At 36.0% G+C, this 25,760-nt stretch overlaps 1 long non-coding RNA gene across 1 annotated transcript; it reads left to right on the top strand.

Moving 5' to 3' along the window:
* The first annotated feature begins 14,956 nt into the window (after positions 1-14,956).
* LOC141670927 (uncharacterized) lies at positions 14,957-15,779 on the top strand. Its single transcript, XR_012554824.1, has 3 exons — positions 14,957-15,037; positions 15,121-15,200; positions 15,283-15,779. It is a non-coding gene; the product is annotated as an uncharacterized LOC141670927 (long non-coding RNA).
* The last annotated feature ends 9,981 nt before the right edge of the window (positions 15,780-25,760 follow it).

Below are 25,760 nucleotides of genomic sequence, written 5' to 3' on the forward strand. Positions count from 1 at the left end.
TAATCTCCCGTTGTGATGGTCATCGTAAACCTTCATATACAACTTCATCAATCGTTGTTATAACTTCTCGTGATCAATAGTCATTAGGAGCGACTCCCATATAGGGTATGCTCTATAGGGGGTGCCTTAGGTTCCGGACAATTGTTTAGTAGAACATACTCTATAAACTACTTGTGAACATTATAAATTTATTAGCATATCACACACAATTTCACAAAAACAGTGATTATATACTCTGCATACAGACAATAGAATTTTTTTTATTTTCTCGACCTGATGCTTAGGTTGATGAATGACAATCTTTAATTTCTGAATCTCGTAATGTTATTGACAAAAACAAATTTGTCTTCATTTTAAATTGCTAAACATGCCAATCGGTCAACTTTCAACAAAAAAAAACTGGTCTAAGATTCTCCGGTTGCAATCACACATACAAAAACTAAAAGGCCTCTGATCACATAAGAACTGCCAGTTGAGCCACAGGAAAATTTTTAATTTCAAAATATAATGATATATTATTCATTTTGTATTCAAAATCGTAAAGTTTTCTTTTCATCTAGTGAAAAGGTTACATTAGAATGAAGCTATATATAAGATAAATATCTATTCAGTCGACACACTAATACATTTTTAAGGTTTTTATACTCAAATTAATCACTAAATGATACAAATTAAAAATCTAAAGATATAACATGCAAAATATAGACATAAAGATGCTTGAAAACATGATTACATGTATCCTATGTAATGCATGATCTATCAATTATCATCAACATATATCAGATGGACTCGAGAGAGATTAAGACCAAGGGCTGTTGAGTATACAACAACGAAAGCAAAACCCAAAGCGAATAAACAAGAACAAGGAAATAAACGGCAATCACACAAGACAAAGATTTACGTGGTTCAGAAATTCCTACTCCACAAGCCGTACTAATTTTGTATTGATCTCTCACAATCTGTTGTGTTATGATTTTACAATTACATGAGTATTTATAAGAGAAGAAATTAGGCCTAAATCAAAATTATAGTCCAAATCTGAAAAGTAGACTAATCCATAAACTAATATGAATCTAAATAGTCTATTTTCATGGGCTTAATTAATAGACTCCACAAACCCAACAATCTTCCACTTGGAGTCTGGCATATCTTCACTTCACTCTTGTAAGTCTAGTAAAATCAATTCTTCAATCAATAACTCTAACTAGTGCAGTGCCTTCTCATCAATCAATTCTGAAGGCCAGTTGAAACTACGCAAAGCTTCAAATTTTCATTTGTAACCAGCTTAATCAACATATCTGCATAATTCTTTGAACCGAGGATTTCTTCAAGGACAAAGTACCATTGTTTATCAACTCTCTTGTAAAGTGATATCTCAGATGAATATGCTTCGTCCTAACATGAAACACGGGATTCTTCGCAAGATGAATAGCACTTTGACTGTCGCTATACAAAGCACTGTCCGCCTGTTTCTTTCCCAACTCATCTAGAAAATTCTTCAACCAAATTATCTTCGTGCTAGCTTCAGAGATAGCCATATATTCTGCTTCTGTTGTTGAAAGAGCAACACTCTTTTGAAGTCGAGATATCCAACTAAATGTGGTGCCACCCAAAGTGAAAATATAACCCGTTGTACTTTTTCTTGTATCCAAACATCCACCCAAATCTGCATCAGAGTACCCTTCCAAGATAACATCTTTATTACTGAAACATAGTGCAACCTTGGATGTGCCTTTCAATTAGCGTAACAACCACTTGACTACTTCTCAATGCTCTCTTCCCGGATTAGACATAAATCTTCTAACAACTCCCACTGAATGAGAAATGTCTAGCTTTGTACACACCATAACATACATTAAACTGCTAATTGCAGATGCATAAGGAACTTTAGCCATATCTTTTTTGCCTTCCTCCGTTTTAGGTGATTGCTTCTTTGTGAGATTAAAATGACTCGCCAACGGTGTAATTCTGGTCTTCGCATCCTGGACACTGAATTTCTACAACAATTTCTCAACATACTTTTCTGGAGATAATTTTAAAGTACCTTCAGCTCTATCTCTTATAATGCTCATACCAAGTATCTGTTTTGGTGTACCCATATCCTTCATCTCAAACTCCTCAGACATCTGTCTCTTTATCCTGTTGATTTCCCTCATGTTTAATTTTGCTATCAATATGTCATCAACAGATAACAACAATATGATATAAGATGAATCAAATTGTTTAAAGTAACAACAATGATCCATAACACTCCTCGTGCACCCATTCTTCATCATAAAGTTGTCAAACTTCAAGTACCATTATCTTGGTGCTTGCTTTAAATCATACAAGCTTTTTATAAGCTTGCAAACAAGGTTTTCTTTCCCAGCTACCCGAAATCCCTCTGGCTGAACCATGTAGATGTCTTTCTCAAGATCACCATGTAAGAACGCGGTCTTAACATCTAGCTTCTTTAGATATAACTCCTCTGCAGCCACAATACTTAGCACAATTCTAACTGTAGTCATCTTAACAACATGAGAAAATATATCGGTATAGTCAATACCCTTTTTCTGTTGATAACCTTTGACTACTAATCTCGCCTTGTATCTCTTGCTTCCATCATGTTCTTTTTTAATCCTGAACACCCACTTATTCTGTAAAGCCTTTTTTTTTGCTGGTAACTCTATTAAAGACCAAGTCTCATTCTTCTCAAGAGAACTAATCTCCTCATTTATGGCTGATTTCCACTAAACTGAATCATCCACTTGTACTACGTCTGAATAACACTGAGGCTCCCCGTACTCGATCAATAACATATAATATGCCGAAGGAGAATATCTTTGTGGTGACCTCACAATTCTGCTAGATTTTCTTACCTCGACCTGTGGAGTAACTAGAACCCTATCATCAATATTCTCTGAACTCCCACCATTTTCTGCAAGATATGTTTGTGTAATATCTTCAAGCACCGCTTCCTCTTTCTCAGGTTGTTCCTTTGTAAACCCAGAATTGACTACAAGTTTATCCTTATACATTGCATTCTCATTAAAAGTAACATATCTACATCTAACGACCTTCTCAGTCAGTTCATCCCAGAAACGGTAACCCATATCATATGAATCATAACCAATGAAGATACACTTATTTGCTTTCAGATCAAACTTGTCCCTGTCGGAATCTTTAACACGCACATAAGAAACTCAACCAAAAACTCGCAAGTGTGAAATATTTACCTCTTTTACTCGCCACTCTTCTTCAGGAATCTTGAACTACAAAGGACTTGAAGGTCCTCTATTTATGAGATACGTTATTGTGCTAACTGCATCAGTCCAAAACATCTTTGGCAACCCTACACGTAATCTCATACTCTTGGCCCTCTCATTCAAGGTTCTATTCATATGCTCTGCAACACCATTCTGTTGTGGTGTCTCTGGAATAGTTTTAATCATTCTAATCCCAAATTCCGCGCAATAACTTTTAAACTCATCACTATTGTATTCACTACTATTATCTGACATCAAACTCTTCACCTTCAAACCAGTCTGATTTTCAACTTCAGTCTTCCACTTCTTGAAAGTAGCAAACACATCTGATTTATTCTTTAAAAAATAAACCCATATCTTTCTAGTAGAATCATCAATGAAAGTGACATAGTAGCGAGATCCTCCCAATGACGCAACTGTTGTTGGACCATGTACATATGTATGAACTAGCTCTAACTTCTTAACCTCGGGGTCCTCCCTGATTTTGTAAAAGTAACACGTTTCTGCTTTCCAAGAACACATGGCTCACAAAATCCAACTTTCACATTCTTCAACTCTGGAATCTTCCCCCTCGAAGTTAACAGTTTCATACATTTTTCACTCATATGACCAAGCCTTTAGTGCCACAAAGTTGAAAACTCAATCTTATCATCAACTGCATTTGCTTCATAGCTAGATTGTTGAACAATGTACAAAGTCCCCATTTTCTCTCCACGAGCAATAATTAGATTCCCCTTTATAACCTTCCACTGTCCATCTCCGAAAGTAACTCGATACCCTTCCTTATCTAACTGACCCACAGATAGCAACATCTTCTTCAGTCCAGGAATGTACCTTACATCTTTCAAAGTCCAGCTAGTTCCCCAAAGAGGTGAGATTAATATCTCCCATGCCCGCAATATCCAAAGTCTCATCATCAGCAAGATGAACTTTATCAAAATTTTCAACTCTGAAATTTAACATTAAATCCTTGCAAGAGGTAGCATGGAATGATGCACCATAATCCATAATACATGATTAAACTGAACATTCAACACAACAAATCAAAGCATCATCATCCACCACTTCTTCAACTACGTTAGCTGAATTATCATCTTTACTCTTTCCTTTAGGAGCCGCGGGAGCCGTGCACTGATTCCTGAAGTGACCCTTCTTCTGACAATTTCAACAAACAATATCCTTGCGATCTTAGGATTGTCCTCTCTTCAGTGACTTCGATCTGCTACGCCCCTTATTCTGCCCCTTTTTGAATTTTCTGACCATACTCTCAGCACTCAACAAGGAACCCGACGACTCTCCTGAGTTTCTCCTACGAATATCTTCTCCAAGAATTGAATTTCGAACTCCATCAAAAGTCATCTTACCGTTCCCAGATGAATTACTTATAGCAGCGACAAATCTCGACCAACTGTCTGGTAATGAGGATGCCAACAACAAGGCATGTACTTCATCATCGAATTTAATATCCACTAATTCCGATCTTGCTAAGATAGAATTAAATTCGTTCACATGATCAGCAACACAATTTCCTTCATTCAATCTCGTGGCAACTAATAAACGAATCAAATATGCCTTATTTGAAGTAGACGGCTTCTCATACATGTTTGACAAAGCCTTGATCAAACCATAAGTTGTCGTTTCCTTGACGATATTGTAAGCAACGTTCTTCGCCAAAGTCAACCTGACAACCACTAGAGTCTGCCTGTCCAATAGCTTTCAGTCTTCTTCCTTCATTGAAGTTGGTTTCTTCTCTTCCAGCGGTTCGTGTAGTTTTTTCTGGTACAAATAATTCTCAATTTGCATCTTCCAAAATCTATAATTTTTGCCATCAAATTTGTCGATCTTTACTTTCCCGTCTTCTGCCATCGCTCCCACTCGCCTGAAAACCTAGACTCTTGATACCAGTTGTTGAGTATACAACAATGAAAGAAAAACCCAAAGCGAATAAACAAGAATAAGAAAATAAACGACAATTACACAAGACAAAGATTTACGTGGCTCATAAATTACTACTCCGCAGACCGCGCTATTTTTTTATTTATCTCTCCCAATTTGTTGTGTTATGATTTTACAATTACATGAGTATTTATAAGAGAAGAAACTAGACCTAAATCAAAATTGTAATCCAAATCTGGAAAATAGACTAATCCATAAACTAATCTGAATCTGAATAATCTATTTTTATGAGTTTAATTGATAGACTCCACAAACCCAACAAGGTCATTATAACCTTGTACATATAATATGAATTATGATCATATGGCTCTTAAAATAAGATGTCATAATGTAAATAAGATGTCATAATGTAAAATTATTTTACAAACTCGGAATGATCGGAATGGTGATAACTTAACTACCGAATCATAATAAGTAGTAAAGATATATAAAATCCTATTCAAGATTAGGGCTACACTCAAATGAGAACTAGTCTCCGGAGAACTAGTATGTTCTGTAATATATCTATATATTTTGCAAATATTTTTTTAATATTTATTCTTCAATTGCATCAAAAATTCTCATAAACACATTTTAGTTTTACATAACACATTTAAAATTTTAATAAATAGTGTCATATTTATTAATTTATTATAAAACACTAAATATAAAAGTACGGTATCATCTGTAATTTATGCATAACATATGTATATATACATATGTCATGTAAAAAAAATTGTATTTTTTTTCTATACAAAAATTTATTTTAATTAACATAACGCATGCATTATGAATAATACATAAAAAAGTATACAAAAAATTAAAGTCTTCTCTGAATTCTCCAAATAAGATTTTCTCCGTGAAACCAATTAAAACATTTGAAGTATTTTAACCGTGGACTTGCAGAGTTGCGGCATGGAGTCAGAGACTAGGCTCCGTTGCATTTCTAGGTCACCTGAACCAAGTATTTGCAAAACTAGCCTATTTGAACAAAATTTTACAAAACTAGCCCACTACGCCACTTGAAGTGGCTTGGGGTTCTTGCTGCACCACTTCAAGTGGCGTAGTGTGTATTTATTTTTTTTGTTTACTTTGCTCTTCCCCTGTTTTTCAACTGAACCAATACTAGTATAAAAAATTCTTGTGTAACAAGGTTTTTTAGAGGATTATTAAGCATAATATATCCTTATAAGCTAATTTTATTTTTGCCTAATATCAATGTAAAAGTACATTACTTTCACTTGACGGAAAAATTTAAGCGAAAAAAATTAATGAAGATATATTTGTTGACACCCGAAAACGGTCCTTTAGAAGGAAATGTGAAGTAGTATATAGTGTTTTCTATTTTTTTGAAAATATAGTAATTTACGCCAAATTTTAAATTTTATAACTTTATATATTAATATTTCAACAGTACTTTGACAAAAAAATTTGAAGTTAAGAAAAAAAAATTAGAGAAATATTTTTTAGCCACCCGAAAATGGTAAGAAGTTAAGGAAAATGTTAGATAAGCTCTCGAAAAAAATACAATAAATTGGGAAAATTATTTATTCATGGATGTATAAAGATTAGTACAGGATAGCTTAATAACAATATTGTCATCAATTCTGGGAATATTATCTAAGTTAGTAGAAAAGTTTTTGTAAAGTTGTAGACAAATAAATGAGATTGCGAGTGCATTTTCTATTGAAATGGGGAACATATTACATTGCAAGGGAATATTGAATAAGTAAATATTGAATGGGAGAAATACATTATAATAGAATGGGATAGTAAATTACAACTAAAAATTGGATAATGAAAGAAGTTCTCAAATTTTTTAGTCATCCGCAAGATTAACTACGTAATGATCAAACTCTGATCTGCAATCTCGTTAGCAATCTCATCATCTACATCCTCATCCTCTTATATATGAGGGGATGTATGCATATGACCTCCCTCCCCATCTACGTGGGTCAAGGCGTACCTACTCGACCGAGTATCACGCGATGGGCATGAGTGGGGGCCCTGAGTGCCATGACATATGGTTGTAGCCATACCAGCATCATCGTGGTCTTGAGAAAAATCCCCAAGTTTGACAATATATTTCGCATATTTTGTATACCACTGTTGGTTCTCTTCACATATCTTTTCAGCCCTACACCTTGCGACTACATCCTCGTATTCCTTTTTCCTCATCTCAAGCTCGTCCTCCATGAAGTGGTAGTGTCGAGACATTTGCTTTAACTCATAGTCATGTTCCTCCTTTGAAATGTGACCAACGTTGAAACTCATATTAATGTTTTCTTCATACTCGATCGTTGATTTCATAAACTTCAAGTGCATTTCCCCATAGCCAACAAATTGTTCATTGTCACGGACTGGATACCCTTATGCGGCCCTTATACCTCGCATTCTTCTAACAAATTATTTGACAAGACAGATTTCTGCTCGTTGAGCTTCAATCGATGCCTGAGATTTGGTCCATTTATACCAATTAACTTCCCCGTTATTATGAATATCAGAACTTGCATGTCCCTTGCCCTTGCCCTTGTCCATGAACTGAGTGTAACAGTCTCAAAATTTAAAAAATGTAATACTAGAAATGGGGAAGAGGTAATTTTGTTGATGACTTAAAGTTTTGCAGCTATTTATAGGCATAATTTTACATTGTTACAGCCTGTTATATGAAGATGTGCAGTTAGGAATGTGAAAATAATTGATGTTATTGGGCCAATAAATTTGAAAATGACATTATTCATTTGTGTCATTTATTTGAGAACAAAAGTTGAGTTGTCAAATCATTTTAAAAAATTGCATGTGAGTACTCTTGTGAATTTATGAAATGTGTAGTTCCTTTAAGTACACACAATACTTATTTTAACTTTTCATATTTGTGAGAAGATTCGGACATGGCATGTTCTATGCATTCATTTGACAGGTCGACTTTACTTTTTAAAAGTTGACAAGTCGAATTTATTTTGTTACTTTTTGTAAAAGTGAAGAACATTGTATTCCCGTAAATAAAGAATTCATTTAATTTCTTGTTGATTTAGATTATCCTTAATGAGAACCCAGATTATTGTAGTTTTTTTGTACAAGCCGTGTTGTTTAGCACAATTTCACAAAAAGTTATAAAGGATGTTAGTATGTTATGATTTTATGTTATTGTAAGGGTTTTTAAAATTGAATTTGCATTAATTTAAGACTGTGTACATCCACCTTATGAGTTGACAAGAAAATTAAGTTAATATGATAGCAAAAATAACAACATCAGATTTGTGTAGGCGGGCGCAATGGACATTTTTTGCTTCGTTTTGTGTGACCTTTTTTATGGCAGGCGCTGCATTTGTTGGCCGTATATGAAGCATCCATCTCCGTTCTTATTCTCACGAATTGCCCCTTTTCACCGCGTTTCTTCTTCTTCCTCTTGAGGGACTCATCGGCCACCAACTTACCATATATTTTCCATTTGAGGGGTAATTGATAGTTTCAATATTCAGTCGGTTGTAGTGGATATATTAATGGCATATACAACTTTTGTTGTTCTTGGTTGGAGTGGCAAGGTTCAATGAGATGCTTCCACTGAATGTTATTTTTCATACACCCTGCAACTGCATGAGAGCACAATATATGATATGTTGCCCATTTTCCGCAGGTGCAGCTACGCTCTCTTAGCTTAACAACCTGTGTATTGCCTCCCTTTACTCAACCTTTGTGCATGTACTGATGTGTACGTACACTGAACATCGCTCGCATACGACTATAAGTTGTTACCATGTGTGCGGTAGCCTTGGTTTCAATCTTAGAAAGCATAGCTGATGAACGTGAACACAATTTCCCCCCCTTTGCATGCTGTCCTCAATTATATTTCGATGTGTGTCCAGAATTCTTACAGTCTTGTAGAATAGATACTCCATCATTGCAGTAACTGGGAGGAAACGAGCCCATCGTATGTTGCCATTGAACCCTTCCATGATGTTTGTGGTAGTTTGACCGAAACGATAACCATTTGTGTCGTAACACAGTATCCATTTTTTGGCCGGTATTCTGCGAAGATATTCCAACGTCGGAGGGGATATCTCACCAATACTCTTCATACAGGCTTCATGTTTCCAAATTTGCGTGGTACTTCCAGTTTCCACATAAACTTTCATAATTCACCGCCTGGGTAACTCGAACTAAAGTTGCTTCTGACGTGGAATAGGCAAAATATATGAATGCCCAATGGCTCAACGAATCCATTATTGCGATCTTTCATTGCAGAGATAATGCTTGCTGCACGGTCTGAAATTATGCATACGCCGACTCTTTGTTGGCACACAAGTCTTCGCAAAAGTTTCAAAAATCAAGACCAATTTTCATGCGTCTCCTCATCTACCAAGGCATAACACAAGGGATAAGGGTGGTTTTTTGAATCTACACCCATAGCAACAAGTAATTTCCCTCTATATTTTACCTTTAAGAAGGTTCCGTCAATTGAAATGACTGGTCGTGCATGTTTCCACCCATCCATCATTGCTTTGAGACACCAAAATATGCGCTTGCAAACAGACGTACCCCATTCTTAGAATGAGGAGTAACATCAATATCAACAACAGTTCCGGGATTAGTCGTTAAGATTGCTGCAAAGAACATTGAAAGACTTTCATATGTTGTAGCCCAGCTTCCATATACTTCTTTAATTGCTATTTGCTTCCCTCTTCATGCTTTGCTATTATTAACTTGGTGGTTGTATTCGTTGATGACAAGTGGCAAGATTGTTTTGATTGGTATTTCGGGAGTCTCTATCACCTGTGGCAGTCAATCATTAAGTACATGTGAAAATAATCCCGCAAAGGATACAAATAACATATTTAACATTTTACAACTAAGATTTGTATTGAATTATGCGAGAAATTCACTTACAAGTGGTTTGACAAGCTTCGAAATCAGTATTGTACATAATTTTATGTGATCCAGCAACGGTTGATTGACCATGCAAACATGTTGATCTTTAATAACAGTTATCCTAAAACATCCATGTGTCTTCTTTTTCGAGGTCGTTAGCCTCCAATTACAACCCGTCTCCGTGCACTTTACAGCTAACTTAGACTTATTACTTTTCGTCACAACATAGTTCCTATTAGTCGCTATATGAACCTTTTTTATTGCATTTATGAGGCTGTCTTTATCAGGAAATAAACGTTTATGATATAGGTCCACATGGTCTTCATCCTAATAGAGATACATGTCGTTACGATTATCCACCGTAGGAGCTGTGTAATCCTCGGTGACAAACCATGGCTCCCTAGCAACATGATTATGAGGGACATATACCCTAGTAACTTGTTCCCCATATTTAAATTTCCTTCCTCATCCTCACTCTCAGAATCTTCATCTTCATTGTATGGCTCAAAAAGGTCATCACTAGATTCATCATCGTCCTCTACCTCTCAACCTTGAAAATCAGGTTCAGAAAGGGCTAATTGTTTACCCACCCTTGTTTGAGCTACATTCCTCTCTACAGAGATATTCATTTCATCATTACCCCTCTACCTTGTTCACTAGAACCACCTTCAAACCCTGCATAATTTACAGTAATCTCCCTTCGATAGCCAGCTTGTTGGTTGAACCCGCCCTCATATCCTCTACATTCTTGGGTAAATTCCCTTTCGTATCCACCTTGTAGACTTGACCCCCCTGTACCCCTTGCATAGGTTTGTTGAGTAAACTCCTCTTCATACGCACGTTGGTGACTACTCCCCCCTCCGTAGCCTTAAAATACTTGATTTGACCACCCACTGGAAGGGAAAGCTAGGTATTGAGATCCCCGATTTTCTGCTTTCAGATGTGGCTGCGAAAGTTGACCCCCAATTTTGTTGAAACGAGTAGGGCTCATCGTCATGTATATGCTCAGCTTCAATGAACAATGAAACATCGCCACATCTATTAAGCATATTCTCAGGAATCCTTAACATCACTGTGACATCACCATCACAATTGATATCACCAAGATAGAAACCTTCAACAAGGTTGAATTTGCCCAAGCGAGGATACTTGAAATGCATCTTTAAATTCCAATGATGAGGATTGATTTGCATTAGATCGTACACAACATTTTTAAGCTCATCATATGTGGTTCTAAGTGTAATATACTGCATTTTTTTGGGATCGATTGAATAATGGATATTGTCATTATCTCGAACAATTTCTCCAGCCCAAAAGTAATTTACATGCACGGAACCATCCATTTCCCTGAAATGAATAACAGTAAGAAAGTGTGTTGAATGTTATTTTGTAGTTAAGATAGTGGTTGTAGTTATGATGAGAAAATGCAATGGAGGGTGAGGGTGCTTTAATAAGAAAATAAAGTGACAGGATAAGAAGGAAATGTGATGAAAAGTCTGCAGAAAATCTAATAAGTTGTCTGCAGAAAATCTCACCATAATGAAGATAAGATAAGGGATATCTCCAAGCAGAAGATAAGATAAGATGTGTTGTTGAGAAATATTTAGAGTTTCAAAATATGTTTTAAAATTTATATTTTCAACAAAAAGATAAGATGTGTAGCATAATAATTCCCGATACTATAAATTTTGATTAGAAAATTTATAGTATCTTTTATGATGATTAAAATTTTATAATATAAGATATTAAAAATAATAATTATAAGATTTTAAAAAAAATTAATAGGGAAAATAACTTCACGCTACTTCAAGTGGCGGTGAGGGGTGTTGTGTAAGGAGTTATTGTAGCTGATGCCACTGGAAGTGGCGTGAGATGATTACACTCTCCCAAATACAATTTATTAGAAAAAACATTTTATTATAAAAAATTACACTTTCTTAGAAATGTATGCTTTCTTTTATGATTAATACAATAACAAAAATGTCATAAATGAAGCTATTAAAAATTGTAATTAGAACTTTTTTTACTATCTTTTATGATTATTACAATTTTTATTAAAAATATTATTACAATTTTATAATTATTACAATTTCATGACAAAGACATTAAAATTTTTAATTAGAAACATTTATACTATCTTTTATTTTTAATACAATTTCTAAGATACTAAATTTTTTAATAAAAGGTTTATATATTATCTTAAATAATTATTACAATTTTAGAATTTAAGATATGCAATATTATTGTAAGAAAAAATTATACTATATTTTATGATTATTTCAATTTCATAATTTTTATAATTAAATTTTTCAACATGAAAAATGTATGCTTTTTTTAATGATTAATACAATAACAAAATTTAATGTAATTAAAATTTAATACTATCTCAAATAATTATTACAATTTTAGAATATAAAATATTAAAAATTATCATTACAAACATTTATACTATATTTTATGATTATTATAAATTCATAATTTAAGATATTGAAACATTTTCTTAGAAAAAATTACACTCTCCCAAATAATTATTAATTTTTTAAATTTAAAATATTAAAAACATCGTTATAAACTCTTGTAATAACAGATTTTTTGAAATATTCTGTAAGTTGGTAGTCTACGACGTCGTGTTATGTAAACATGTAACCGTAGTTTACAAAACATACACCCAATATACACAGATATCCGCAGAATAAACGGAAAAACAAATTGGAGTAAAGCTCAACCCCAAGCCCTGTTCTGCCGTCCTCCTTCTGTTCACGGCTGCTCACGCCACTTCAATTGACGCAACGATCGAAGGTTCTTCTCCAATTCCTAATGTTTAATTATCTGTGCTATGTGGGTTTAGTAAGATTAAGTACGGAAAGCTCAAATTTTGATTTTTTTTGAATTTGTTGTTGTGTATATATGAGCTTTTGTATGTCTCTGTATGTGTGATTTGTAAGATTATGCACTTGTGATTCATAGGCCTGCGAGTTTTATATTATGCAATTGGTTTGCAATGTGCTTCATCAACTATTCATATTTAGATAAGAGTAGTAATATATGCACATTGATGAATTCTTTGAGGATGGTCCATACAGAGCAACATTCATATTTTCTATTAGAAGCATTTTACTTTTATTATAGATATAAGATATTCATATACCATAAGAAGCATGTCAAAAGGAACTATAAATTTCGCTGAATTGCTCTTCCTTGAAGTTCAACTCTATTTCCTTCAGACCAGAATCCAGGTTATTCTAGTAATGGATGTTCAAATCTAATGCCTCCAGAAAATTAAACTTAATCAACTGATCATTACTTCTCATAGCTTTTGATCTTTTCCATACTGGTTGTTCGACAATGTCACCTTCAGAAAGAGTGCATTTACGTCTTTTTCTTGCATTCACTTGCTCTACTGAACCACTGTTTTCATGAGAATGCATTTCCATTAGAGAAAACACTACATAAATTGTAATTCTGTTGTCTGTAATGTCAACAGTTTCGTGTTTTAGACAATGGTCTTCCTTTCTTCCAGAGCTTTCAAATGACGTTAGAGAACTGTCTAGAGAACTTCTAGTTTCCCTTGATGGATTGTTCTCGCTATCTTTTAAGATAGAGCCTTAGATTTCTGTTAACATAGACAATGAAGAACTAGGACATCCATTGTCAACCATTGATAGTAATTGAAAAAGTTCAGTTTTAGCAAGTTCCACTTCTGCAGAAGATGCATTACATCCAGAGAGTGTGTACTGTGCTTTAACACATAATGTGGGGAGTTGCAGGAGGGTTTTGTGTATGCATTTTGTTATCTGTATATTCCTTAGCTGATTTAATTTTGTCGTTAGGGTACTAATTCAAGCCGGATGTGTAATGGTAAAAATAAGTGTGTCAATTTAGATATTTTTAACTAAATGTCCAAATACATCTAAAATTTGGTTATCGATAATTTAATAATAAATATTACATAAATGATTAATATGTTCACGTAGTTATTTTAACTCTAACCTTACTACAATATCGTAATAGTAACAATTAAATAGTGCAACTTAGTAGCTCAATTAAATAATTTTATTGAATTTAATGTTATTCCTAATTTAATTTGTGCTAATATTGTGATCTTAATTTTTCATGTAAAAGGGATAAATGGCTCAACGTGAATTAATCCACCCCGGTCCTGTTAGTGCAGAGTTGCTCACTCGATAACATGAGCATCGCTCACAGTTAGTTTGGGATGGACAGGTAAATACTAGTTTAACTTTTCAAATACTGGTGACATGCATGTTAATAATAAAATCCTGACTCTTCCCGTGCTAATTTTTTTGCAGATCACACAGCAGCATTTACGCCTCCGTTCGGGCTTCAAGTTATATTGGGATACAGTTGCTGAAGTACCACCTCCACCATCTGTAGTTCAGGGCATTAGGGCTGCCGATTTTGAGAGTGTTTTTCTTACTGGGATGATGAGACATGATGCGAGGTTGATTACTGCTTTCGTTGACAGATGGTGCCCATAGACACATATATTTTATATGTATTTTGGTGAGGCCACTGTGACACTACATGATGTATATTATATATTAGGCCTCCGTAGTTCTGGGTGTCCCGTGTCTCTCATTGGAGGGCATATATTTGATGTTAGTTCAGTACATGAGGTTCTAGGTGTGGCCCCTGAGCCCGGTGTCATCGTATCAAATAATATAAAGATTAGCTGGTTGGTTCGGGAGTTTGGTATCTGTACACGCCTTGAGGAGGCTAGTGATCCTGATTATGATAATCAGATGTTGTTCCACATCCGTGCACATCTTCTGCTGATTATAGGGTCACTATTCCCAAACTCGTCTGGGAACCGCATTAGCATGCACCTCCTTCCATATGTGAGAGACCTTGATCAGATTGCTACTTTTAGTTGGGGGAGTGCTTGTCTTGCCTATCTATACAATCGACTTTGCAATTATAGCATAGGGAATGTCGTCGAGTTATGTGGGTCGATGACTCTATTGCAGGTACATGCCATTTTACTGTTTCCTGTTTTTGGAATTTTCTGTTATAATCTCATGGTATATTGTTTTGACCTATTTTGCGTTAGGTTTGGATATACGAGCACATCACGAGGCTAGTTCCTAGACATCGAGGAAATTATATCATGCGACATCCCCGTGCACTTAGGTAAATAACTATAGTACAAAAAATTACTCAGTTTCATACTATAGTACTAAAAATTGCTTAGTAAAATGAAAAATTGTTTCAGGTGGATGCTCCCGGTGGAAGCTGTACATGTGCAGAGACATTCATATCGCGGAGTTCGTTACGAGCTTGATCACATGGTTGAGTCTTCCTTCACATAGATGCCCTACGGTGACTCTGCACTGCAGGCCCATGACATCCCAACCGACGAGCTGCAGCTGATGAGCGCCCCCTCTCCCTTGATATACATGCGTATTGTGGAGTGGTGTTATACTGATCGCGTCACTCGGCAGTTTGGTTTTCTGCAGCGGATCCCTACTGCCTCCCCACACATTGGTCATCATACTTTCCATGACAGTAGCAGTGGGTGGCACTTGAGTATGGAGAATGTTATTGAGCGTTGGGAGCACCGCCATAAGGGCATCATTGCAGCACCGACATACATGTCTAACAGGAGACCCATCTCCGTTGATGGATATCGCACATGGTCTGATAGAGTTACTCGTCGATACATGATAAATCCCACTCTCTGGGCTTCTAAAGAAGGTTTTTTGGGGTCGCGGGGGCTTCTTCATGTAGCTGTAAGTCTCGACTTTTTACTTTCACAATTGTATAGGTCTTTTCCCGTCAATTCATGCCCTTCTTACAATATTTTATTTGTTGTCAAACAGGCTGAGGGTTTGTCTAATGCTTACCATGAGATACAACGTTCTGAGGTGGCAGCTGATGATCCTATTGTTGATAGACTGATAGTGCACTACAGGGCATGGAGGTCACACTGGATGACACAGGTTTCCATGTCCAACAGGCGAGACGCCCCCATCCACCTCCCATGGTGCCTACTGGACGTAGAATACCTCGTACTAGAGGTGGGAGTACTAGTCTAGCTTTTCCTCACCCTAGGCCAGCTCCCTTGGATGGATATGTACTGTGGGGTCGGGCCACGGCTAGGGGCGGATCAGCAGGACATGGTTTTATTGGATCTCCTTGGGAGCACACTATGCAGGGGCATGGGCATGGATCTACTAGATCTACTTCGCAGCATACATATCAGGGGTTTGGACAGACTTCTCAGGGGCAGGGATTTACTGGATCTCCTATGGAGCATACTTCTCAGGGTCGTGGCTCTATTGGTTCTCATATAGAGCATACATATCAGGGGTTTGGACAGACTACTCAGGATTTTCATGGTACTCATCCCTCCACTTTTCAGCATTCTCAGACAGATGAGGCATTCTGGGGTGGGACATATGGCAGTGGTTCTTCCTTTCAGACACCGGAGATGGGTTTTTAGCCGTTCATGTCGCATGATACCTCCGGGAGTAGATATACCTCCCCTGTTGTTCGTGATGACGATGATGATGATGACGAAGAGCCTCATGATGTGCAGGTTAGGCAGTAGCCCCCAGAACGGTGAAGGGCCAAGGTAAGATCTGTCACACCGGTGGCAGGTACTGTCGGTGATTGTCTACTCAATAATTAAAACAATTGCACCTCTTTCGTAGACTTTCTATATGTACTTCATTGTATTTGGAACTATTTGTTTATTTGTGCGACTTCTATTTGAATTTTATGAAATGAAGAGTACGCTGTCTTGTTCTAATTATGCCTCGAAATTCTAACATAGCAATTGCACATTACGTATTACATAAAATGGGAACATGAAAAACAATTACAGGATGACCAACCAATTACTTCTTACTTCTTATTTGTAGGTCTTTACGATTTAAGTGCATCCTCATTCGATTATCTTCTTCCCTAGCACGGAACAACGCTATTTTCAACTTTTGAGGGGTGCTCGCTGCATGTGTATGGTGCGTTGCTTTGGTATTCTTACTCCTTCCTCAACACATTGCCATATACTACTTTGGAGACATCCAACACGCCATTCTCACTCCCTCTGCATCGTTCTTACCGAACTTTTTGCGTAACGTTCATTCGGATCCATTGAGTACCTAAATTCGTCATCACAAAACCATTTCCTACCAATTGTTCGGTTAATATCATCAGGTGTATAACTCATTATTCTTCAATTACTACATTGTGCCAATGATGACAACACACTGTATTTATAACATAAAAAAACTTAATAGTTACTTGATTTGATAATATTTAAAATATCCAAAGAACCATGACTTTCCCAATCATACATTATTGACTTGCACGTTATTTCTTCTACATGATTTTATTACAAGCTTCTCAATAATGACATATATGTTGAACATGACAAAAATATGACTTGTCCAATCATATAGTAATCTATGTCATTTATTACATAACTTTATTTCATGTCAACTGTATTTTCCACCATATTTTGGCAGGTTATCCACTTTATCTTATCAGCAAAATTTACACATGCTTCTCAATAATGTCACTTTAATAATTATTCACCCAACAAAATTTCCTATATAAAACATTAAGCCATATGCAAAACGGCTTATAACATTACTACAATGTCATATAACATAAATCGGAACTGCTTGCCCATAGAAAGAGATGATGATTATATTAGTCTTAGGGTTGGTGATGCGAATGAGTACTTTGTCGGTGTACGTCGCGAATGGGCTTATCGACGCGAAAAATCCGACCGGCTGAGAGATGACCTGATTGCTATGGGTGTAAGAGTTCCGGTTCGTCAATCCCTTATAATATATTCTGAAGCCGGGGAAAGTCCTACTTGGTCACAATTTAGGAGAAAAGTGATTAATGTCGTAGCACGTATTAGGAAGGAAAATAATCGAATGTTGTTGCGTAGAGAGCTTACAGAAGCGGAGCAACACAACCTATTACAAAATCAGAACTACCTTTCCGATGATTATATGTCTGATGATTCCCTTTGAATTATGTGTTCTCCTATTTCGTACCATACTATATTTCTGTATTTATTTATTTATTAATGCAAACTTAACTTCAAACAAATATGCCATCGCATAACATCAGAGCAACTTACTATTTTCACTTATAAATGTTATTAAAATATTTATATCCTACTTTGATACAAGCCAAAAAAACGAATTTAAGAATTAATTGGAGTTAAAAACACAGGGTTACATAATAATACAAAAATAGAACACGTTACATTGTCCATAAACTGCGACAACACGATACAGAAATAGAAACTAGTACGATGCAACAATATAAATATTTGTTAACCAGCAATATAGCAAGCATGTCATTCATCTGTATCATCGGAGTCATCATCATCATCATTGGTGTTCCAGATATGGGAGTCGATGAACGCTTTCAATCTCTGCAATTCCCTCGATGCCTTCACATTTTCGCGCTGCAACTCACGAATTCTTGCACGATAGGCTACAACATTCATGTTAATTTCTTCCCTGAGCATTTCAATAAGACTTGCTGCACGGGGTTCAAACGGCTCCTCGATCCAACGTTCGTAAATACAAACAACGTCAGGACATTAGATAAAAGGCCTGCCTGCGTCAATACCCTTCCAGTAATGCACTCGAACAACTACTTTCCCACAAAAACAAAGGTCCATATTTGGGAGTGAAGACATAATTACTTTTGACGTTTGTGACTTCATGAGGTTGTAAATCTCTATTTATAAGTGATTTGGTAAAAAATACATAAATTACAAATATTGTCAGAGGTGTGTTCACGGGAAATAACAAGCTACAAATCACGGATAAAATTAATTCAGACACGCAATAAACCATTCACGCTTATAATTCCCTGATAAAAGTAACCACTCAAACCTTATCTACAACAACAAGCAATTTCAAATCACATGTTCACCCTTTATTCACGTGTTAAAGTGACTACACAATTGTTAGATATATTTGATAATGTCATGGCTAATATGTTTTATGTTTAGATTTCAGATCTTATTTGAACAGAACAAATCAGTACTTAACTGATCAGTACTTATACTGGAAGTCAGAACTTAAGGGATATCAGTACTTATGTTATCAGGAGATAGATATCAGAACTTAAGTGCTGAAGGACGATCAGATAAGGACAGTAGCTGATTAAAGTTAAGAAGATCAAGATAAACATAAGAAGAGATATGCATGAAGAAGGAATTCCGTGAAGAATGGAATACTTGGAATAGAAGATATCTGATTGATATATTTTAGGAAGCAGAATTATATTCCATATCAATTAGCGAATATCTTGTAACTGTGTAGTATATAAACACAGACATAGGGTTTACACTATAAGCGTTATCATTATCGAGAATATTATTTATTATAACCCTAGCAGCTCTCGTGATATTTTGTTCATCACTGAGAGATAACAGTTCCAGATTGTAACAGAGTTTATTGTTTAAATAAAGTTTGTTTTCTGTTACATAAGTTCTTGAAGTTTGATTTGATTGTAATAAACACTGTATTCACCCCCTCTACAGTGAAAGTGTGACCTAACAAGTGGTATCAGAGCTATCTGTTAACACACATACAGTTAAAGATCCAAACACAATCATGTCTGACACAGAAACTCCAACTAAGCCTACCAAAACTAAGGAATCATCAAAGACATCAACTCAGAGTCGATATGAGACTATCAGAGTTCCCATATTGAGACCATCTGAATATCCCATATGGAAGGTAAGGATGACCATGTTTCTGGAAGCAACAGATCCAGAATACCTTGATAGAATCAAGGAAGGGCCTCACAAACCTACCAAGCTCGCTGTTGTAGTTGCAGGTGAAGCAGCAATGACCGTACCAAAGGAAAAGAATGATTACACTGCTGAAGATATAGCATCTATTGCTAAGGATGCAAAGGTACGTCACTTATTGCATAGTGCCATTGATAATGTAATGTCAAACAGGGTAATCAACTGCAAGACTGCTAAGGAGATATGGGATGCACTGGAGACAAGGTGTCAAGGAACTGAAACAGTTAAGAAGAACAGGAAGACAATACTCACTCAAGAGTATGAACACTTTGACTCTAGGACTAATGAGTCATTGACTGATGTATATGATAGATTTGTCAAACTCTTGAATGACTTGTCATTAGTAAATAAGGAGTATGATCTTGAAGATACAAACCTCAAATTCCTATTAGCTCTTCCTGAATGTTGGGATTTGAAGGCAACAACAATAAGAGACAACTACAATCTTGATGAAACAACTCTTGATGAAATCTATGGAATGCTCAAGACTCATGAACTTGAGATGGAACAAAGAAGCAAGAGGAAAGGAGGAAAGTCAAGGACAGTTGCTCTCAAGGTTGAAGAGGAATCCCCCAAACCACCTTCCTCAAAGAAAGATAAGGGTAAAGCTCTTATCATAAAATCTGATACTGAGTCATCAAGTTCTGATAGTGATGATGACTCAGATTCTGAAAGCTTGCCTGAAACTGATGCTGATGAGGAGATGATGAAGCTGTGTGCTCTTATGGTGAAAGGAATCACAAAGATTGCATACAGGAAGTTCAGGAAGGGAAAGAAGTTTTCCAGGAAAGGCATAAGTTCTGATAAGAAAAATTTCAGAAGATCTGAAGGAAGAGGAGGAAAGTCTGACAGAGGAGATTACGCTAATGTTAAATGTTATAATTGTGGTGAAAAAGGCCACATATCTCCTGATTGCAAGAAGACCAAGAATGACAAAGGCAAATCTCTTGTCACAAAGCAGAAAAGCTGGACAGACACCTCAGACTCTGAAAGTGAGGAGAACTATGCATTGATGGCAAATGCTGATAAATCAAGTTCTGAGAGCAGTTCTGAAGCTGCTGAAACAAAGGTACCTCAGACTACTTATGCTTTTCATACTGATGATATTAATGAGTTGAGAAGATATCTTAAAACCATGTTTGTTAGTTATAGAGATCAAACTTTAACATGTGAAAGATTAACTTCTGAAAATCTTGCTTTTAGGAAAAGAAATGATTTCTTAGAAAAAGAGTTAGTCATGTTTCATCAAACTCAGCAGGATAGAGATGATGCTTTTTATGTTAGGGATGAAGTGCTAAAAATGAATGAATCTCTAAAAACTGAGTTAGAAAAGGAGAGAGAGATTATCAGAACTTGGACTAACTCTGGCAAAACAACTCAAAATTTGCTAAGCAGTGGAAACTGGAAAGAGGGCTTAGGCTATGGAGAAAATAAAAAAGGAACTGTAGAAATTAAGCCTGTTGATAAGCAAAAGCCGAAGTTAAAACCTGTTAAGTTTGTAACTGAAAAATCCGAAAATGAGAAATCAGAAGTTAAAAAGGAATTAGCTTTTGACAAACTAAAACAGGAAAAGACAGCTGAAGTTAACATAGGCTTAATGACAAAGAAGCAGCTTAAGCATAAGCTGAAAGATGTTAAGAATGCAAACAAGGTAAAATCACCTAGGAAAAACAGGAATGGAAAGGAAGGTGTGAATAAAAGCAATAACTATAAATCTGTTCCTAATGCTCCTAGGAAAGCATGTCATAACTGTGGAAGTTCTAACCATCTGGCTTCTTTTTGCAGGAAGAATAAGAATATTAACTCCTTATCTACAAAGTCAGGAGTTAAGAGTCAGTCTGTTAGATACAAACCACAAAATCCTTGTTTTCATTGTGGTAGTTTATGGCATTCCATTTATACTTGTAAGGAATATCATAGTTTGTACTATGATTATTATCAAATAAAACCTTCTTTAAAGAAAGTTTCTGTTGTTCCTTCTAGTATAAGTTCTGATAAGAAAACTGTTAACATAAAATCTGATGTTAAATCCGCTGCAAATGTTAACAAACCTAAAAAGGCCAAAGGATCCAAGCAAGTCTGGGTCCTTAAAACTAATAATTAGTGGTCTTTTTGATTGCAGGGCAACAGGAAAAATATTTTAGTTCTGGACAGTGGATGTTCAGGACATATGACTGAAAATAAGGCCCTGCTATCAGACTTTGTGGAGAAAGCTGGCCCAAGTGTTTCTTATGGAGATGGCAACATTGGAAAAACTTTGGGATATGGCAATATCAATCTTGGGAATGTCATTATTAAATATGTAGCTCTGGTCTCAGGACTTAAACACAACTTACTGAGTATAAGTCAAATCTGTGACAGAGGTTATCATGTTGATTTCTTTGCAGAACATTGTGAAATAGTTAGTAAATCTAAAGGAAAAATTGTTCTGAAGGGATTCAGGCGTGGTAACAATTATGAAGCTAAGCTTTCAACAAGTTCTGATGGTTCTGCAATCTGTTTAGTGAGTAGAGCCTCAACTGAAGAAAGCTGGAATTGGCACAAGAAACTCTCTCATTTAAACTTCAACAAGATAAATGAACTGATCAAGAAAGATCTTGTGAGAGGACTGCCAAAATCAGTGTTTGTTCCTGATGGTCTTTGTGACTCATGTCAGAAGGCTAAACAAAGAAAATCTTCGTTCAAGAGCAAGACTGAATCATCAATTCTTGAACCTTATTATCTACTTCATGTTGATCTATTTGGTCCAGTGAATGTCATGTCTATTGCAAAGAAGAAATATGCGTTGGTCATAGTAGATGAGTTCACCAGATACACATGGGTGTATTTCTTGCACACAAAAAGTGAAACTGCATCTATCCTGATTGATCATGTCAAACATCTGGATAAATTGATCAAAGATTCTGTGAAAATTTTGAGGAGTGATAATGGCACTGAATTCAAGAATTTGATAATGGAAGAGTTCTGCAAAAATCATGGAATAAAGCAGGAATTTTCTGCTCCTGGAACTCCACAGCAAAATGGAGTTATTGAAAGGAAGAATAGAACTCTAATTGAAGCTGCACGAACAATGCTTGAAGAAGCAAAGCTTCCAACCTATTTCTGGGCTGAAGCTGTGCAGACTGCTTGTTTTACTCAAAATGCAACACTCATTAACAAGCATGGAAAAACACCATATGAAATGGTGAAGAACAAAAAGCCAAATCTCAAATACTTTCATGTATTTGGATGTAAGTGTTTTGTTCTCAAGACTCATCCTGAACAGCTATCCAAGTTTGATCTAAAAGCTGATGAGGGAATCTTTGTAGGATATCCACTTTCTACAAAAGCCTTCAGAGTCTATAATTTGAGAACAAAAGTGGTCATGGAATCTAACAATGTCTCTTTTGATGACAAGAAGATCACTGGACTTGAAGATTGCATTGATCATGATAAGCTGAGATTTGAAAATGAAGATTCATATTCTGATACCTCAAGTCCTGACAGTCTACCACCTGATACTGTAAATTCTGATGGATTAAACTCTGATGTTATTGAAACTGTGGTGACTACGTCAAAGGAAGATGCACCAATGCAGGGGGAGCATACTCAAGATATTATCACATCTCAAGAAGCATCAGAACATGCATCTGGCTCTTCAAATTCTGATTCGTCAAGTTCTGATAAGGCAAGTACTGACAGTGCTGAAAATCTAAATACTGAAGGATCCAACTCAGAGAGCATAGTTTCAGGGGAGCATCAGAAAATGAAACCGAAGACAGCATGAATCATGGGGGAGCATCCAGTTCTAGAGAAAATCTTCCATCTGCAAGGAAGTGGACAAAATCACATACACCTGATTTAATAATTGGAAATCCTGAGGCAGGTGTCAGAACTAGAACAGGTACTTCGAATGAATGTCTTTACAATTCTTTTCTCTCTCAGTCTGAGCCAAAGAAAGTGGAAGAAGCTCTTCAAGATGCTGATTGGGTGCAAGCAATGCAGGAAGAGTTGAATGAATTTGAAAGAAACAAAGTCTGGACCTTAGTGCCAAGACCCAAGAATAGATCGGTTGTTGGTACAAAGTGGGTATTCAGAAACAAAACTGACAGTGATGGCATAATTGTAAGGAACAAGGCAAGGCTGGTTGCAAAAAGATATTCTCAACAGGAGGGAATTGACTATGATGAAACATTTGCTCCAGTTGCTAGGTTAGAAGCCATAAGGATATTCATGGCTTATGCTACTCACAAAAAGTTTACTGTCTTTCAAATGGATGTGAAAAGTGCTTTTCTCAATGGAGAATTGAAAGAGGAAGTATATGTTGAACAACCTCCAGGCTTTGTAGATTCCAAACATCCAGATTATGTCTACAGGCTTGATAAAGCACTTTATGGACTTAAGCAAGCTCCTAGAGCATGGTATGAGACTTTAGCTCAGTTTCTTCTGGAAAGTGGATTCAACAGAGGAACTATTGACAAAACATTGTTCTATCTCAACCATGGCAAGGACTTACTTTTGATCCAGATTTATGTTGATGATATTATTTTTGGGTCTCCAAATGACAAACTTTGCAAAAAGTTTGCCAACCTAATGCAGTCAAGATATCAGATGAGTATGATGGGAGAACTTAGTTATTTTCTGGGCCTTCAAGTCAAGCAGAGTGAAGAAGGAACTTTTATTTGTCAATCTAAGTACACCAGAAACTTGCTAAAAAAATTTGGAATGCAAGACTGTTCAAGTGCATCCACTCCCATGGCCACTGCAACAAAACTGGATAAGGATACTGGTAATTCAGTAGATATTACTGATTACAGAGGTATGATTGGCTCACTTCTCTATCTAACTGCTAGTAGACCAGATATCATGTTTGCTACCTGTCTTTGTGCAAGATTTCAAGCAGATCCAAGAGAACCTCACTTAACAGCTGTAAAAAGAATCTTTAAGTATCTTAAAGGAACAGCTGATCTAGGATTATGGTATCCTAGAGAATCAGATTTTAAATTAATAGGTTACTCAGATGCAGATTTTGCAGGTTGCAAAATTGACAGGAAAAGCACAAGTGGTAGCTGCCAATTTCTTGGAGGCAGGTTGGTTTCTTGGTATAGCAAGAAACAAAAGTCAATTTCCACATCAACTGCAGAAGCAGAGTATATTGCTGCAGGAAGCTGCTGTGCACAGATTCTCTGGATGAAGAATCAGTTACTAGATTATGGGTTAACGTATTTCAAAATCCCTATTTACTGTGATAATCAAAGTGCTATTGCTATGACAGGTAATCCAGTTCAACACTCTATGACAAAGCACATCAGCATCAGGTACCATTTCATCAGGGAACATGTGGATGAAGGTACAGTGGAATTGCATTTTGTTCCCACAGATCAACAAGTAGCAGATATCTTCACAAAACCACTGTGTGAAGCTACCTTTTCAAAATTGGTAAATGAACTTGGAATGATTTCAGGTTCTTTCTCTAAATCTGCTTAAACTTGTTCTATGTTATCAGACTTTATGATCAGTATTTACAGAATTAATCTTTTTGTATATTCTGTGCATTAATTGATAAATGTCTTTAAGTACTGACTGTTGTCTGATATATGTTTCTAAACTCTGATAAGTGATATGTCTGTTTCAGTAACTATTCAATCCTATGAGGATAACTGTGCTAGATACTGACCTACTAGTCTTCAATAGACAAATGATCCCATGAAAGAAGTAATTATTTCTGTGGAAATCTTATGACACAAGCAAATTCTAATAACTGAGCTTAGTTAAGTTTACTTTGTATATCTTATTACTAAGTCACAAATTAGAATAATGCTACTCATCTGTTTAAGTTCTGATTCTAGTAAAACTGCTGAATGTACTAAGTGCTGATAAACCTCACTTATCAAAAGAAGAAGAACAATAATCAAAGA

The sequence above is a fragment of the Apium graveolens genome, chromosome 7 (assembly GCF_009905375.1).
Source record: "Apium graveolens cultivar Ventura chromosome 7, ASM990537v1, whole genome shotgun sequence".
Lineage (NCBI taxonomy): Eukaryota > Viridiplantae > Streptophyta > Magnoliopsida > Apiales > Apiaceae > Apium > Apium graveolens.